The sequence below is a fragment of the Bubalus kerabau genome, chromosome 1, assembly GCF_029407905.1.
Source record: "Bubalus kerabau isolate K-KA32 ecotype Philippines breed swamp buffalo chromosome 1, PCC_UOA_SB_1v2, whole genome shotgun sequence".
Lineage (NCBI taxonomy): Eukaryota > Metazoa > Chordata > Mammalia > Artiodactyla > Bovidae > Bubalus > Bubalus kerabau.
Window position 1 is genome coordinate 68622150 of NC_073624.1, and position 15441 is coordinate 68637590.

At 37.5% G+C, this 15441-nt stretch overlaps 1 long non-coding RNA gene across 2 annotated transcripts in view; it reads right to left on the reverse strand.

The window, feature by feature from the left end:
- Positions 1 to 15441, reverse strand: part of LOC129650500 (uncharacterized) — a 122379-nt gene that overhangs the window by 91215 nt on the left and 15723 nt on the right. The window contains exon 4 of one of the 2 annotated variants that reach the window (XR_008713800.1): positions 13443 to 15261. The exons of the other annotated variant lie outside the window; for it this stretch is intronic. This is a non-coding gene — a long non-coding RNA (uncharacterized LOC129650500). Of the gene's footprint in view, positions 1 to 13442; positions 15262 to 15441 lie in introns of those variants that run through there. 2 annotated transcript variants of the gene reach the window in all.

Consider the following 15441-nt stretch of genomic DNA (forward strand, 5'->3'; position numbering starts at 1 on the left):
AAGTGATGTTAACCTTTCTAGATAGTAAGGAAGATTTAGACCTTAAAATATGGACAGTCCAATATACCTTGGAAGCGAGAGTCCTTCTGAGGTGTGGTCTTTCCTTTTTTCAAATGCCCACTACTTTCCTCAAATACTCAGATAATAAATTAACACAAATATAACTATTATGCTCTGGTAATGAAAGTATTACAGTCAGTGCTTACACTAAAGACCTGAGGTTGGAATAAGGTTGGTGAATTTTTGTAACAAGGAGAAAGTCAGTGTAGCTGGAGTAACATGAGCAGAAGGGAAGTTAATAGGAGACAATGTTGGAGGAAAATGCATGAGCAGAGAAAAATCATGGGGTGTCTAGCTGCTGCTGCTGCTGCTAAGTCGCTTCAGTCGTGTCCGACTCTGTGTGACCCCATAGACGGAAGCCCACCAGGCTCCCCCATCCCTGGGATTCTCCAGGCAAGAACACTGGAGTGGGTTGCCATTTCCTTCTCCAATGCGTGAAAGTGAAAAGTGAAAGTGAAATCGCTTGGTCATGTCTGACTCTTAGCGACCCCACGGACTGCAGCCTACAAGGCTCCTCTGCCCATGGGATTTTCCAGGCAAGAGTACTGGAGTGGGGTGCCATTGCCTTCTCCAGGGGTGTCTAGCTACTTGCAAACAATTGACTTGATTCTTATCATGTTGCTGTAGACAGAAGGGTTAAGGGAAAGAAGAATGAAAACATTTAGCATTTCCAGTAGGATATTTAACAAGAAATCTATCTTTAATCCAAAATCTGGAATGTGTATATTCAATGTAAAATTAATAAGTATTAAAAACTAAAAATGCCAATACTAATAACTTCTTCATGTGTAAATCAAAATACTTAAAGGAAGGACAAAACAGACAGAAACTGTAGGACATCTTTCCTATTTAACCCACTGTGTTTCCCACAGATGCTTTCTTAGTAGTGTTCAGTTGAAGACTAAGATGTTAAAGACTTTGTCATGTTCTCCTAGCTTTCACTGGGTAACTGGTGGAATAGACCAAACTCTTTATAAATAGGGTTAAGAGCCCTACAAATGTAAACACCAGTGGAGGTCCAAACAGTAGAAAGTAGAAGAATGGGTAAAAAGTCATCCAGGAAATGGACATGAGGGTTATATATATTAGTAGTAGTGGGCATCCACCCACAAAAACTGATGTAGGAGGCAGAAGTCATGATTTCTCAAAAAAATTCAAATACTTTGGAGAAAATACTGACCTCCCTTGCCAGGTGAGCAGGAATCAATTCCGTTTTTGTTATCAGGAACAAAATCTGAACAAGTAGAGTAAGTTTTTTGTTTTTGCTTTTAAATAGATTGGAGGAAAGATGCAATGAAGACATCATCCTTCCTGAGTCAGAGAGTCAACAGCAGAGATAGACTAATATTGTGTAGGATGAGAACAAAACTTAGATCTCAACTGAAGACTCTACAGTAGAACCAGATAAGTTAGAGTAAGGCTTTAGGAAGTAGAGTAGGGGTTTAATGAGGAAAATATAAGTTGGAATCTGGAGAAAGAGGATTTTATTGGGTACCTTAAACTGTAAAGAAGCTGTGAATAGAGCTGAGAGTAGGGAAGACTGATGTCCCAAAGAAAGTGGAAAATTCATGGGGAGTTAATTATGGAAGAGGAGGCAGAGATCTAGTTACTGGAAGTATGAAATAAACTGAGACTTTTTATATTATGCTAAAGTAAAAGATGGAGAAGGCAATGGCACCTCACTCCAGTACTCTTGTCTGGAAACTCCCATGGATGGAGGAGTCTGGTAGGCTGCAGTCCATGGGGTTGCTAAGGGTCAGACACGACTCAGAGACTTCACTTTCACTTTTCACTTTCATGCATTGGAGAAGGAAATGGCAACCCACTCCAGTGTTCTTGCCTGGAGAATCCTAGAGATGGGGGAGCCTGGTGGGCTGCCATCTATGGGGTCGCATAGAGTCGGACATGACTGAAGTGACTTAGCAGCAGCAGCAAAGTAAAAGATCCATTTAAAAAATATTAGATACAGTAATATTAAGAATAGGTAAAGCTAATCAATTATACTCTATTTAATGACTATGAAAAATTATTTCTATACTCTATGAAAAAATAGCTTTTAAGTAGCTATTTCAAAACAAGAGGAATTCCTTCTAAGACAGAAATGTTACTCATTTCCAAAACTATACAGTCACACATTTTTAATGTAGAAAGAATTTCTTAGAGATGAGATGAATGTCTCAGATAAATCAGTCAGTCAGTTCAGTCACTCAGTTGTGTCTGACTCTTTGTGACCCCATGGACTGCAGCACGCCAGGTCTCCCTGTCTATCACCAACTCCCGGGTTTACCCAAACTCATGTCCATTGAGTCCGTGATGCCATCCAGCCATCTCATCCTCTGTTGTCCCCTTTGCCTCCCACATTCAGTCATTCCTGGCATCAAGGTCTTTTCCAGTGAGTCAGTTCTTCACATCAGGTGGCCAAAGTATTGGAGTTTCAGCATCAGTCCATCCACTGAATATTCAGAACTGATCTCCTTTAAGATGGATTGGTTAGATTGCCTTGTAGTCCAAGGGACTCTCTAGAGTCTTCTCTAACACCACAGTTCAAAAGCATCAATTTTTCAGCACTCAGCTTTCTTTACAGTCCAACTCTCACATCCTTACATGACTACTGGAAAAACCATAGCCTTGACTAGAGGGACCTTTGTTGACAAAGTAAAGTCTCTGCTTTTTAATATGCTGTCTAAGTTGCTCATAACTTTGCTGCCAAGGAGCAAGTGTCTTTAAATTTCATGGCTGCAGGCACAGTCTACAGTGATTTTGGAGCCCCAAAACATAAAGTCTGACATTGTTTCCACTGTTTCCCCATCTATTTGCCATGAAGTGATGGGACCGGATGCCATGATCTTAGTTTTTTAAACGTTGAGTTAAAGCCAACTTTTTCACTCTCCTCTTTCACTTTCATCAAGAGGCTCTTTAGTTCTTCTTCACTTTCTGCCATAAGGGTGATGTCATCTGCATATCTGAGGTTATTGGTATTTCTCCAGGCAATCTTGATTCCAGCTTGTGCTTCCTCCAGCCCAGCATTTCTCATGATGTACTTTGTGTATAAGTTAAATAAGCATGGTGACAATATACAGCCTTCACATGCTCCTTTCCCACTTTGGAACCAGTCTGTTGTTCCATGTCCAGTTCTAACTGTTGCTTCCTGACCTGAATACAGATTTCTCAAGAAGCAGGTCAGGTGGTCTGGCATTCCAACCTCTTTCAGGATTTTCCACAGTTTATTGTTATCCACACAGTCAAGGCTTTGGCATAATCAATAAAGCAGAAATATATATTTTTCTGGAACTCTCTTGCTTTTTCGATGATCCAGCAGATGTTAGCAATTTGATCTCTGGTTCTTCTGACTTTTCTAAAACCAGCTTGAACATCTGGAAGTTCACGGCTCATGTATTACTGAAGCCTGGCTTGGAGAATTTTGAGCATTACTTTACTAGTGTATGAGATGACTGAAATTGTGTGGTAGTTTGAACATTTTTTGGCATTGCCTTTCTTTGGGATTGGAATGAAAACTGACCTTTTCCAGTCCTGTGGCCACTGCTGAGTTTTCCAAATTTGCTGGCATATTGAGTGCAGCACTTTCACAGCATCATCTTTTAGGATTTGAAATAGCTCAACTGGAATTCCATCACCTCCACTAGCTTTGTTTGTAGTGATGCTTCCTAAGGCCAACTTGACTTCACATTCCAGCCAGGATGTGAGGCTTTAGGTGAGTGATCACACCATCGTGATTATCTGGGTTGTGAAGATGGTTTTTGTACAGTTCTTCTGTGTATTCTTCCCACCTCTTCCTGATATCTTCTGCTTCTGTTAGGTCCAAACCATTTATTGTCCTTTATTGAGCCTATTTTTGCATGAAATATTCCCTTGGTATCTCTAATTTTCTTGAAGAGGTCTTTAGTCTTTCCCATTCTATTGTTTTCCTCTATTTCTTTACACTGATCACTGAGGAAGGCTTTTTTATCTCTCCTTGCTATTCTTTTGAACTCTGCATTCACATGGGTATATCTTTCGTTTTCTCCTTTGCTTTTCGCAACCTGGGTTCGATCCCTGGGTTGGGAAGATCCCCTGGAGAAGAAAATGGCAACCCACTCCAGTACTCTTGCCTGGAAAATCCCATGGACAGAGAGACTGGCAGGCTACAGTCCATAGGGTTGCAAAGAGTCAGACACGACCGAAACGACTCAGCGCACACAGCACATCAATATTGACATGGTACAGGTAGTTTACCACTTTCAAAGTTTTTCCTCAATTTAATGCCATTTTAACATAACTCCTTTTTCTTGTAAATATATGCCAAGCTTTAAATTCCAAAGCCGAACTATCAAAAAGACAAAGAAAGCCGTAGGAGCCAAACTAACAGAAGAGCCATCTTTGCCAACCTGTAATTTTATTATTGAGAATGAGAAGATAGAGTGTAAAGATCTTCTGAGATGGAGCCATTAAAAAGGGATAATTAAGTGAAAGCATCTGAAATACATCTGGCAGTTCACTAAATACAGTATTCTGTTTTAAGTAATGACATATACATGATGCTCCAGAGTGGTGGTTGAGATTTGGCTATTGGAACGGAGGAAGTAAATTTTTATTTAATTTAAATTTAAATTGCTATCTGATAGTGTAAGTCTAGAGAAAGTAAAAGTTTATATCTAAAGAATGGAAACATGTTTTACTCATGCAGCACTTCATTTGAGACTTGAGAGAAAAAAATTGAAAAACATCTTTGCTACTGCTGCTGCTAAGTCACTTTAGTCGTGTCCAACTCTGTGAGACCCCATAGACGGCAGCCCACCAGGCTCCCCCGTCTCTGGGATTCTCCAGGCAAGAACCTTGGAGTGGGTTGCCATTCCTTCTCCAATGCATGAAAGTGAAAAGTGAAAGGGAAATCGCTCAGTCGTGTCCAACTCTTCGCGACCCCATAGACTGCAGCCTACCAGGCTCCTCCATCCATGGGATTTGCCAGGCAAGAGTACTGGAGTGGGGTGCCATTGGCTTCTCCAGAAAAACATCTTTCAGTTCAGTTCAGTTCAGTCACTCAGTCATGTCCGACTTTTTGCATTTAAGCATGCTCAAATCTCTCAAAGTGAAATTAGCGGAAACAGTGGTTTGAGTCAAACATGCATGTCAAAAAGTGGGCACTTTGCCATATACTCACATATATGGGATTATTGAAACATTTTTAAGAGAATTGTTAGTCTAATATCAAAAGAGTATGAAAATTTAGAAAACATGAGAAATTGATATCAACACAATTTCATTTAGTTTGTAAACAGTTTTTGTGAACCACACATGCTGATCCTAGCTTTGTTATGAACTATTGGCGGCTCAGTTGGTAAAGAATACACCTGCAATGTGGGAGACCTGAGTTGAGACCTGCAATGTTTGATGAACTCCTGAAAAAAGGCATCAATAATGAGAAAGTGATATGCAAAGTACTTGGGAGGGTTTGCAAGCTGTAACAGTAGGAGACATAACTTGAGTGCTTAAAAAAAGATAAATGGGGGTATAACAAACAAAACCTGAGCCTTTCAAAGCCTCAAATGCACAGACACATATAATACTTCAGCATGAGCACAAACATCTATGAAAACTGTCCATCCTCAATAATTTATCTTTATTTAATCTACCTTTGACCTAAACCCAAAATGGTGAAATCTGATTGGAGTTGACAGACACTGAAGTGAAAAATAGGGTGGGTTGTTATTGTTTCTTTAAGTCTGTTCTCTTTTGTTTTGTTTTTCTACTTTAAGCACAAGTAGCTATGGTTATGTGTGACTGAAATGCCTTTCAAGGAGCTCTGGGCCTAACAGTCCCTATTGCTGAAACTTTGTCTCAGATTCAAATAAAAAAACCCTGGTGACTCAGATAGTAAAGAATTCACCTGCAATGTGGGAGAACTGGGTTCAGTCCTTGGGTTGGGAAGATCCTCTGGTGGAGGGCACGGCAACCAACTCCAGTATTCTTGCCTGGAGAATCCCCATGGACAGAGGAGCCTGGTGGGCTACAGTCCATAGGGTTGCAAAGAGTTGGACACAACTGAGTGACTAAGAATACCCAACACATATTATTAGGTTGAACCATTGAAAATTGCCATTACTCAATCATTTATCTACAAAAATGATAGTTTCAAATATTCAAACTTATAGTACCAGGAAGCACAATTCAAAAAATATTGACTTTAATAATAATCATAAAATAAAAATTAACATATACATTGTTTCAAACAGAAATTTGAAATAAAAGCAGTTCTTTTATTTTTGTATAACAGACAATGTAAATCATTACCATTTGCAAATTTTATTATTAACAATAGAAATATTCCAACATGTTCTCAATTTCTTGTCTGTCTGCTTTTGTTTATCTTATAGTTTAATACTCCCTCCTTCACAAAAGAAAGACTTCAGTTTCCTTAAAAACAAAACTAACCAGCTTTTTTTTTTTTTAATATTTATTTATTTGGCTACCTCAGGTCTTAGTTGTAGCACTTGGGATCTGTGGGCTCTAGAATATGTGGGCTTAGTTGCTCAGCGGCATGCGGGATATTAGCTCCCTGACCAGGAATTAAGCCCAGGTCCCCTGTGTTGCAAGGCAGATCCCTAACCACTGGACCACAGGGAAGTCCCATCCAGTTTCTTTGGAACTTCAACTTTCTGCAACTTCAACTTTCTTAACTGGATCATCTACTCCTTAATAGTCTATTTTATTATTGCCATAATATATTGTGAAATATTATCAAACATCAGCAATTTAATTTAATAACACAGAGAAAACCCTTTAGACTGAAAATAGAGTTAAGGATATTTAAAGAGTGGTAATGCATATGTTGGGCTTCCCTGGTGGCTCGGGTGGTAAAGTAACCTTCCTGCAACGCGGGAGACCTGGGTTCAGTCCCTGGATCGGGAAGATCCTCTGGAGGAGGGAATAACAAACCACTCCAGCATTCTTGCCTGGAGAATTCCATGGACAGAGGATCCTGGCTGGCTACAGTCCATGGGAGCTCAAAGAGTTGGAACTGACTGAGCAACTAACACACACACATAATACATACATCACAAACATGAAAAGATCTTCAGGAAATATTAAATGATAAAATTAAAGCACAGAACAGTGTATAGTTAGCTATATTTTGTGATAGAAAAAAGAGAAAATAAAGCTATATCTATAAAAATGCTAGTAGCATACACAATAAACTAGTAAAAGTGATAAAAAGGATGAAAGCAGGAATGGGAGGATGAACAATAACTATATCTTTTTATATTACTTTGATTTTTTTGAACTATGAAATGTACTACCTACTCAAAAAATTAAATTAAATGTTAAAATATATAAAATTGGCACTGATTTGCCATTTTATTCTTTTCAAAATAAGAGTACAGCAGTTATGATGCCTGGGTTTAACTATAGCAATAATTTAGGAAAGAAATTCTCAAAAATGTTAGGTAAAACATAACTAGTATACAGTACTGCAGTTCTTAAATTTTACTGTGCATGAAATATCCCATATGCTTTGCTAAAAATTCCATAATCTTGTGGCTTAACCCAGATTATAAATTATTAAATTTCAACTGGAGTTTAAGAATGTATATTTTAATAAATCCTAGGTAAGCATCATGCAGAAGTTAATAGACCCTACTCTGAGTAATCCTGTTTTAATGTTAGGGTATCTAATATCTTAAAATGTTATGCTATTTCAACATTAAAAAATTCTCAGATATAGTAAAATAGTATGTCTGAAAATAGCAATTTCCTAACATGCATTATTTTCCTTTTTAAAATTGACATAATTTTATTGTGTTCACTAATTAATTTAAAAAGTTTAATATTTACAGATCCAAATTTTTCTTTATATTTAATATTAACTGGTAATTTTATACAACAAACCATAAGAAGATAATAAAGAACATTGTATCAATATGTTTTTCATTTTTTTAAAAGCCTCTATATCACTTTTAGATTTTTACATTTCAAACTTTTTTTAAAGTGGAGTAGTGGATATTTTTAACCTTTGTGTTCGTTCATCTTCTGAGCTTCACTTCCATTTGGCAAATTCTCCACTTTGTGAGTTTTGTTGACAAGCAGAAACTACCTTTCAATACAGAAGCTGAATATTCTTTTCAAAACAGTACCTAGCACTGCAACCAAACTTCACGAAAACAAGAAACTGCATTGACTCCATGGCCTCCAAGTCTAGTTCTCTGGCCCTACTAGAGACACTGTGAGCTACCCCAAATCCTTTTAATAGATTCTTTTTCTGCTTACAAAATCACAAATGTATTGGTTCTGTTTTTTTTTTTTTTGTTGTTGTTGTTGTTGTTGTTGTTTTTTAATGTCTAAGAACCTTGACTGATACATGTGAGCTTAGGTCTGAAAAAGCAACTGAAATATCACATAGAAGAAATAAGACTTAATAGCAGTTCAAGCAGGACTTCCCTGGTGGTCCAGTGGTTAAGTCTTTGCACTTCCACTACAGGGGACATGGACTGAATTCCTGGTTGGGGAACTAAGATCCTGCATACCATGTGGTACAGCCAAAAAACAAAAAAAGTAGAATTTCATGGAAAGGAAAACAAATATAATTGATTTCAACTTAATTTAAGTCTACAATGCTGTGTGCTTGTCCCAAAATACCTATACAAACTTGGGGAGGGAGGCAGCATTGAAAGGATAGAGACCAGCAAGAGAAAAAATGGTACTCTGATGCTATAGGTCTGTCTGGGCAAATTACATTTGGTGCAGAGTCTTAGGCTCTGGGCCCGCATCTTAGAGAAACCCTTGTAAGTATGTGTTTTCAGTGAAAGGCTTGAAAAGTATATCATAACTGTCCATGCAAACAGATACTTAATACTTTAAAGACAAGATTTGATAATAAATATAAAAACATCATCTTTCAACAATTCAAAGATTTTCCAAAGAAATTAGAAATTTAACCAATGGCAGGTATTTTCATAGGATATTATCTCACTGAGAGTGGTAAGGGACAGTTAAAGTTGCAAGAAGAAAGAGATAATAGCATTCAATTAAAGAACTTAATAGCAATAATAGAGGTCTAATGATAACTTCTCAGCATGTTCAAGGAAGCCAGAAGCCAGCACTGGGTGATCTACAGAATGGCGGGATCCACTTGTGAATATAGGAGTTCCAAATGTTAGTGTTGAGATCCATGACCTAGGACCTGGGTTCTGTTTTCTGAACCCATGAAAAATCCAAACTCATGGGAGGATGAGAGATTCAGAACCAGGTTTTTTGTATTTTCAGATCTTTTTCCTTTTTTTAATGTGGACCATCCTTAAAGTTTTTTGTTAAATTTGTTACAATGTTGCTTCTGTTTGATGTTTTGGTTTTTGGATTGCAAGGTGTGTGGAATCTTATCTCCCTGACCAGGGATCGAACCAGCACCCCTGTACTGGAAGGTGAAGTCTTACCACTGGACCACCAGGAAAGTCCCCCAAATCACATTTAATTCTTATATGCTTAAGTCAAAGAGAGCTGATGAGCTAAAATCTCCAGTCAGGAACACTAATGGATTCAGGAATGAGCCCCAAATTCTTATCATCACTAATACACTCCCTTGATGATCTCATCTAGCTCCACTATTTAAAAACTATCACCATGTTTATAAATTTATCTGGAGGCCTTACATGTCTTCTTAGTTCAAGGATATTTAACATGTATCTCAAAAGCAGCATGTCTAGAACTCCCAATTTTCATCCCTATAGTTCTATATATTAATTCAAATAGGAGCAAGCTTTTCTTATAGAGAACTCCATATGACTTTCCATCAATCACAGTTCCAGAATTTCCATACTGGCATCCCTTTGTAATAATAATCTAGCTGAAAAAGGGAGGTTGGCTAGGGAATTTGGAAAGATGTTTTAGAAAATTGCAGGACATCTTTTACTCAATTTGCCTATAGATTTGCATGAAGAGAGATTGGGGTATGATGGGGAGCTGGCCCCCACCTGCGGCCCCCACTTGGCATACTTGAATGAATTCCCATTGAACTTAACATGAATGACGTATTGCATCTTATAGTTTCCCTGGGCACTACATGGTCTGGTTTCTGCCTCCATCTCTGATGTTATCTTGATCCAACATTCATCCCTACCCTCTGCTTCACCTTTGCCAGCTACATTCTAGCCACAGTACATGGCTCGCTCACACTAAACCTGGAATTTTTCACCTTTTATTTTTTTTGATGTGGACCATTTATTGAATTTGTTACAACATTGCTTCTATTTTATGTTTTGGATTTTGGCCTCAAGGCATGTGGAATCTAAGCTCCCCAACTAGGGATTGAAACTGCATCCCTTAATTGGAAGGCAGAGTTATAACCACTGGATCATCAGGGAAGTCCCTCAGCTTTTTTAATATTCTAAGCACATTCCTGATTCAGGACCTTTTCACAAGTTATTTTTTTCCTTTCACTTTTTGGATTACTTTTCCTTCCACTTTTTGAATAGTGGAACTATTCAAATAACTCTGCCTTGTTATTTAAGTCCATTTCATAGTCACCCCTTCCTCAGAAAATGTTTTCTAGCCATCTAATCTAAACTATCTCTTCTGCCACATCTAATATTCACCCTTGCAATTTCTATCATGTTGCCTTTTTTCATCTTATCAGTTATTTATTTTTGTGTTAACTAGTGAATTTTTGTATTTCTCTGTTGGAATGTAATCTTCAAGGACAAGATGATGTATATCAAGCTTAACATGAGATGCCCTGAATTCAAAGCAGTCAATAGTAGATGTTGGAAAAACATCTTTAGAAAGACTAGAAAAATCAAAAGTAGGTAAATATGCAATGGGATTCGTAAAGAAAAATTTTAACATTAAGCAAAACTTATTACAGTGTTAATAACATTTTATTTTAAAAAGATAATAATTGTAACATTGGACTATCCGTCGATCTGTGCTAAGGGTGATAGGTAACTCCTAATAGTTACTTACTTGGTGACATGTTATCCATTACTTGAACATCTTTTCAGCATAGCATTCGACATAGGGTACCAGCAAATTGGAAAACTCATCAGTGGCCACAGGACTGGGAAAAAGTCCACTTTCATTCCAATTCCAAAGAAAGGCCATACCAAAGAATGTTCAAATTACCGTACAATTGCACTCATTTCACATGCTAGCAAGACAATGCTCAAAATCCTTCAAGCCAGGCTTCAGCAGTATGTGAACCCAAAACTGCCAGATGTACAAGCTGGATTTAGAAAAGGCAGAGGAACCAGAGATCAAATTGCCAACATATGCTGCATCATAGAAAAACCAAGGAAATTTCAAAAAAATATCTACTTCTGCTTCATTGACTATGGTAAAGTCTTTGATCACAACAAACTGTGGAATATTCTTAATGAGAGGGGAATATCAGGCCACATTACCTGCCTCCTGAGAAATCTGTATGTAGGACAAGAAGCAACAGTTAGAACTGGACGTGGAATGTGCCTGTTAAATAAGCAGAGTGATAATATACAGCCTTAATGTACTCCTTTCCCAATTTTGAACCATGTTGTTCCATGTCCAGTTCTAACTGTTGTTTCTTGTCCTGAGCACAGATATATGCAGAGTACATAGGGCTTCCCTGGTAGCCCAGATGGTAAAGAATCTGCCTGCAATGCAAGAGACCTGGGTTAGATCCCTGGGTCGAATGCAGAGAGCCACAAAATTAAAAGACGCTTGCTCCTTGGAAGAATTGCTATGGCAAACCTAGACAGTGTAGTAAAAAGCAGAGACGCTACTTTGCTGACAAAGGTCCATATAGTCAAAGCTGTGCTTCCCTGACAGGCTCAGATGGTAAGGAGTTTGTCTGTAATGCAGGAGGCCTGGGGTCAATCCCTGGATCAGGAAGATCCCTGGAGAAGGGAATGGCAATCTACTCCAGAATTCTTGCCTGGAAAATCCCATGGACAGAGCAGCCTAGAGGGCTACAGTCCATGGGGTCACAAAGAGTTGGACATGACTAAGCAACTAATACTATACTATACATGATTTTTCCAGTAGTCATGTAAGGATGTGAGAGTTGGACCATTTAAAAGGTTGAGCACCAAAGAAGTGATACTTCTGAACTGTGGTGCTGAGAAGACTCTTGAGAGTCTCTTGGACAGCAAGGAGATCCAACCAATCCATCCTAAAGGAAATCAACCCTAAATATTCATTGGAAGACTGGTGTTGAACCTGAAGCTCTAATACTTTGGCCACTTGAAGTGAAGAGCCAACTCATTGTAAAAGACCCTGCTGGAAAAGACTGAAGGCAAGAGGAGAAGGGGGCAAAAGAGGCATCACCCACTCAATGGACATGAGTTTGAACAAATTCAGGGAGATAGTGAAGAACAGGGAAGCTTGGCTTGCTGTAGTTCGTGGCATTGCAAAGAGTCAGACATGACTTAGCAAATGAACAACTGTGAAGTATTTCCTGCAAATGGTTGCAGTTAAATGTTTATATATTGAGTTATTTTCTCATTGTTATATACTTAAATTGACTCTTAATTTATAATTAATATTCCTTTGACAGTAATTTTTAATTACTGATATAAGGTTTTATCTCCACACCTTGTCAGGAAATTACATGAAACTATTTAAATATGCAATTGGTACTCCTATTTTAGCATACTTTGCTTTAATATTTTTGTTAAGTGAAATAGTAATTTCTCTGTGAAGAGAACTATGCTAGAATATTTCACAAATGCTATCATAAAAGTGTGTTTTATGTACTAAGTTTTCTCAAAGAACCATTGTTGTTCAGTTGCAAAGTTATGTCTGACTCTGTGACCCCATGAATTGGAGCATGCCAGGCTTCCCTGTCCTTTACTATCTCCCTGAGTTTGCTCAAACTCACGTCCATTGAGTTGATGATGTCATCCAACAGTCTTGTGGTCTATTGTCCCCTTCTCCTCTTGCCCTAGATCTTTCTTAGCATCAGAGTCTTTTCCAATGAGTTGGCTCTTTGCATCGGGTATTGGAGCTTCAGCTTCAGCATCTGTGCTTCAATGAATATTCAGGGTTGATATCCTTTACGATTGACTAGTTTGATCTCCTTGCTGAAGAAGGAGTAATCATTACTTTATATTGCATTTTGAAAAATGAATATATCCAAGTGATCCCAGACAGCATGGATTGTAATATAATTACATAAAATATTACTGACTTAAAATTGTCCCAGGATTAGAGAAATAGGATTATTATTCCAGAAGGAATCCAATTCAATTGATTTCCAATGCAAGGCTTTCTTACTGTCTTCTCAAGAGCTATTGGAGAATTCTCACTGGGAAATAAGTAGACATTAACAGAGCCCAGGTAATAGAAAAATCCATTTAGAACACTTTAAAATGTCATGGTAGATGTGATTAGACATTTATAAAGTGAAACATGTCACTCACTCAGGATTCAGATTTATTTATTTTGAATAACAAAAATACAACTTTACATGAAAATTTGATGTAATATAAGAAATTACTCTGAAAATTTAGTTTCCATAATTTAAAAAATTCCAATTGAACTACACCTTCTAGTAGAAATATTCATAAAGTTGTCAGTTTGTGTAAGTTGCATGAGAAAGACGATAGAAATTTCCAGAGAAGGCAAATTTAACATACCATTTATTGCAACTGTTCTTAAAGCCATAGTCTAAATATCCTATTTCTCATATTCACATTTCTTAAAATTTAATCCTGATGCAATATTGGTTAATAAAAGTTATAACTATATATGTTTAATAAATATAAAAATTGTTTGATGAAATCTACTATATCAAAGCAACTACAGTTATTTTGCTATTGTTATGCCACTAAATGGTGCCTGACTCTTTGTGATCCCATGTACTAAAGAGCACCAGGCTCCTCTGTCCATGGGATTTCCTAGGCAAGAATACTGGAGTAGGTTGCCATTTCTTTCTCCAGGGGATCTTTCCAACCCAAGGACTGAACCTGCGTTGCCTGCATTGTCAGGCAGATTCTTTACTGCTGACCCATCAGGGAAGCACTAGAGTTATTTTTACAAAATTCAAATTCCTTTCAAACTCCCTATCAAATGATAAAACACAATCACTATACATGGACAGACAATGTCTTAGTTCAAAATTGTTTGTGGAAGTATTTAGAAATAATAATCTCCCTATTCTCTGCTGTTATTTAGAGGAAAATGTCAAAATTATCTAGAGAATAAAAGATTTACAAATGTTTTTCTACTGTCTACTCTCTTTGAAGGATCACATTATTCCTGGACTAGAATTAGAAAATCTGAATTCTAGTCCCAAATCATCTTTTACTAGATCACTCAGAATAAATAACTTTAGCTTTCTAACTTTCCTCCTTTTACGTATAACATGGTAACAGCCACACTGTCCTTAACTCATAAACTCCTTTAGTGGCAAAATTATTTTTAGGGTCAAATCACAGTGTCTATGACCTATTAAAGGAGACATGGGCATAACCCATGAAAAATTTGCTGTTTCTTTCAATGATAAAGAGAAGAAAACATTATTTTGGATACTGATTCAATTTTTACCTACTTCTGTTAAAAAAGATGAGAATAATGGCATATGTGTATTTCTTGAGTGCGTATATGTTTAATGGCATAAAAGTAGATAGGTTTTAGTTCTATGCAATGCAGACTATGTATTTTGGACCACAACTTCCATATAAGACAATTTTAAAGCTATATAGAATATTGACATATTTCCTTAGAACATCAGAGAGCAAACAAACAATAACTCTTATTGCTGACCAGTAGCAACAGACAGCTCTCTCTTCAATAGCAAAAAGGAAGTAAAAAGACTGGAATCATTTACCACAATGGCAACACCAAACATTTCCTATCTAAAAAGCTTTTTTTAGAATGAGATCTGAAATACAGGTATTCTCACAAAAACTGAAAAGCAAAGAATTCATTCCGGCAGATTAATGCTAAAAGAAATTCTATCAGATGCTGCTGCTGCTGCTGCTAAATCACTTCAGTCGTGTCCGACTCTGTGGTACCCCATAGAAGGCAGCCCACCCTGCTCCCCGGTCCCTGGGATTTTCCAGGCAAGAACACTGGAGTGGGTTGCCATTTCCTTCTCCAATGTATCAAAGTGAAAAGTGAAAGTGAAGTCACTCAGTCGTGTCCGACCCTCAGTGACCCCATGGACTGCAGCCCACCAGGCTCCTCTGTCCATGGGATTTTCCAGGCAAGAGTACTGGAGTGGGGTGCCATTGCCTTCTGTAGAAAAAAACAAAGAGCACAGAAACTAGTAAACATGTGAGAGAACATTGGTTTATAAGCTAATTATAGATACAATAAAAATAATGTTTCAAAGTGTCTAAAAGGGATACAGAAACAGATCAATATGACAGGATCTAGTAACAGATTCATCAATGTGTAGACAATTTTTGTATGACA